The sequence below is a fragment of the Eupeodes corollae genome, chromosome 3 (assembly GCF_945859685.1).
Source record: "Eupeodes corollae chromosome 3, idEupCoro1.1, whole genome shotgun sequence".
NCBI classification, from domain to species: domain Eukaryota; kingdom Metazoa; phylum Arthropoda; class Insecta; order Diptera; family Syrphidae; genus Eupeodes; species Eupeodes corollae.
Window position 1 is genome coordinate 65,918,968 of NC_079149.1, and position 3,410 is coordinate 65,922,377.

The 3,410-nt window shown below is 32.4% G+C and overlaps 1 long non-coding RNA gene across 1 annotated transcript; it reads left to right on the forward strand.

The window, feature by feature from the left end:
* Positions 1–1,870: 1,870 nt before the first annotated feature.
* LOC129951827 (uncharacterized) lies at positions 1,871–3,172 on the forward strand. Its single transcript, XR_008782239.1, has 3 exons — positions 1,871–1,938; positions 2,230–2,435; positions 2,503–3,172. It is a non-coding gene; the product is annotated as an uncharacterized LOC129951827 (long non-coding RNA).
* Positions 3,173–3,410: the final 238 nt, after the last annotated feature.

A 3,410-nucleotide genomic window follows, 5' to 3' on the forward strand; every position in this document is an offset into this window, starting at 1 on the left:
AAAATCGAAAACCGAAAGGTTATTTTTGCAAATTTTATTTTCCCCTCGATTGCAATTAATATTGAGGTTGTGTTAGGAATATGAATCAACTAGCATGTCAATGTTCCGGTAAATACTGCCTTATAATTTGTAAAATCAAATATACATCATTGTATATGTATTTGTTTTAGTACTATAATGAAGTGGAACGATCAAAGCGACATCTGAGAAGCGTGGAGATGATTGAATTTGATCCCTTTTTTTTATACCTGTCAATAGTTGGGAAGAGTTGAGAATGAAGGAAAATTCAACAATAATTAAATAATGGAAAATAGAGAAGAACATATGCAAATGTACTAGGAGATCGAGGGAGACATTAGAAAAAACCTTTTGACATTATATGTGTGTATGCATATTATACTTGAAGAGGAATGATTTTACGGTTATGCTTTGCCAAGAAAAAGAAAAAGTATAAGAAAAACAATAATAAAGTACTGCAAGAGTACTTTTTGCGGTTGGTAGTTAATATAATATATTTTTTTTTGTCAATTCAATAGGGTGTTCCTGATAGTTGTCTTTATTTTTGATATGACTTTTAAACTAAAAAAATTACAATTCTTAGGAGGTTTTTGTATGAAATTTTATACTCGCAGTTTAAGGCAGCTGCTTGCCGAATTTACAATTGAAAATTTAGAATGAAACAACAACAACTCTTTCACCTCATCTCCCTCCTCATACGAATCCAATCGAAATCGTTGGCTTATGAAAAAGAGAGGAGATAATAGAAGGAACCTGAATAAAACAACAACAATTACTTGTGTGTTCTTAGAAAAATGCTAATCGGTTCAGTATAGTTCGATAGAACGAAAAAACCTGTAATTGGCTTACAACTTTCATGTGGGTGCGGTGTCTTAGTGCGTAGTGCACAAGCTCCTCACACGCTAGATCGCTTGTTCAAGCCCAGCTCGGGCAAAAGTTCTTCAAAAATGAAATTGAACATCAAGCAATTAAGCACCACTAAAGGAGTCTGATGATCGGGTTGGTCCCCGTGAAATAGCTATAACTCCAGCCTATGAACTTGGTGGTAGCACACACAAGTTGTTGTTGTTTCATTCTAAATTTTCAAATAAAAAAATTATATTTTATGTTTTTATACCAACAATTTAGTGTGTTATAGTTCCTTAAGCTTGTCCGTTTTATGTATATATGTATATGAATACGTATATAAAAGGTGAGGTTTTAAAAGATATAGGAAAGTTATTTAAAAAAACACAAACAATTCAGAAAAATTCATGCAATATTTATTTGAATCGATAGAACGGTCCATATAATTAAATGTTTGAAGATTATGTCATGTGAATGTTGACCTTGACTGCGGCTCAAATGGTCCATCCGATTAGTCCAATTTTCGCACAAAAAATAATCTAAGGGCTGAATCGCCCGATCTGGGCGGCCAATTGACCAGTTCCGAACGTGAAATAAAATGTTCACCAAACTCGCCTCTCAATAAGTCCATTGTTACGCGTGCTGTGTGGCATGTGGCACCGTCTTGTTTTGAAACCATATGTCATGCAAGTCAAGCTCTTGCATTTTGGGAAAAAAAAAGTTGGATATCATCCAACTTGCTGTTGCTGGATGAAGGGCGCGATGAACTTTCTCAACAGAGCACGTATTTTAAAAGTAAAATTTAATAATTTGCAAGCATTGTTTGTTTGTAGGACGATTAAACGGTTAAATTATAGACCAAACTAAAGATCTTTGACAGTGAAACAAAACACGAAACGTGCATCAGCTGTTTAAACCAGTGTTGCCAAAAAGATTATAGCTACAAAATCACCCTTTACTTTAAAAGGGACTCTTTTGTTTTGAAAAGGATTTTTTTCTTGATAAGCTATTCGTTAATAATTTCGATTTCGTCAATACTTACAGCTAACCCTCAAACTATCTACGAATTCCTTGGTAAGTTCTCATGGGTTAGAGTCAAATGGGATATATGTTCTAATAAGATAACAATTTTTGTCAAACTAATGTGGAAGCATGGTCATTTTAATGTTGTAAGTAAGAAACTCTTGAAATAAGGTTCAAACTCGGCACACAATGCTCTAACAATTATGTTTGAACTTTTTGCAAAAACAATAAGTTCAAAATATTATTAGTTCTTGGTCTGACATATGTATTTTGGCGATCTCCCTCGAACATATTAATGCTAAAGAAACTTAAATAAATTTACTTTTCTCATTCTTTCTTTAGTCATTTTCTTCTCATTCATACTTCAATATCAAGTACTTTGATACAAGCAGCGCCCTCAGTAGTTTTGGAGTTGAAATAAAAAAATTCCTCTCATAATAGTACTATCATTGACATACTATACATGGACTGCTAGTAGCCAACTTCACGATGGTTCCACTTTTAACGGACAAAACACTAGCGCAAAGAGGGCTATGCGGAAAAATTGTGTAACATTTATAACTCACATCCACTGCTGTCGTTTTTGCTACTATAGTAGTATTTTACTATTTTCAGAGTCTACTCTACCCACGGATGAAAACTACTCCCCAAAATAAAACGGAAAAGAAATTTGTATTTGGTTTACAATAAAAACCAAAATTTAAAATAAAATGCCCCAATAATAGTGCAACAGCAGAAAGAAAATTTTCAGATATAAGCTTTATAAAAGATAAAAAAAGAAATTCACTCAAGGTAGAAACGGTAAATGCCCTACTAACTGCTAAGAAACTCCTTAAAAACAATTTCACAGAAAAATGGGAGCCATCGAAAACTTTAATCGAGAATAACAAATCATTGTATAGCTATCATTGGTTTTCATCATTGAAAACAAACATTAGAATTTTTTGACAGGTCGTTTACAGCTATCCTTAAACATTTCGGTCATTGAAAAAATTTCCCGATTGAAATCCACCGACAAAATTTTACTGACAGAAATCTATCATTGGAATCAGGGGAACGATTCGTTTCGCCTTTGAACATAAAGTATCAGCTGTTCAGGAAAATGAATTTCCGTCCGTTGTAGAGAAAAATAAATGCGCAATTACACTTTTTTCTCAAAAAACAAATTCTTTGTATGATTTCCGATGGATGATTATATAATTTTCATTTCTAATCAAAGGGAAACACCGTCTTGATCGATTCCAATGGTAGCTATAATTGACCCCTTAATGATTGTAACTGAAAATATGAAACATCGAATTTACAATAATGACTTTAATTTATTCTTGAATATTCAAAACATGTATGTTGATGTAAAATATAATTTAAATTGTCAATTTCTATTTAATAAAAAAAGTTATGAATTTAAATTATTTATTTCAACTATATTATTTTAAAATGTTGGTCTTTAAGCAGTGAAAGCAAAAATTTGGTACGACATTATATCCTTCTATTTGTCTGTTTTCGGAACATTAACCCTCGCA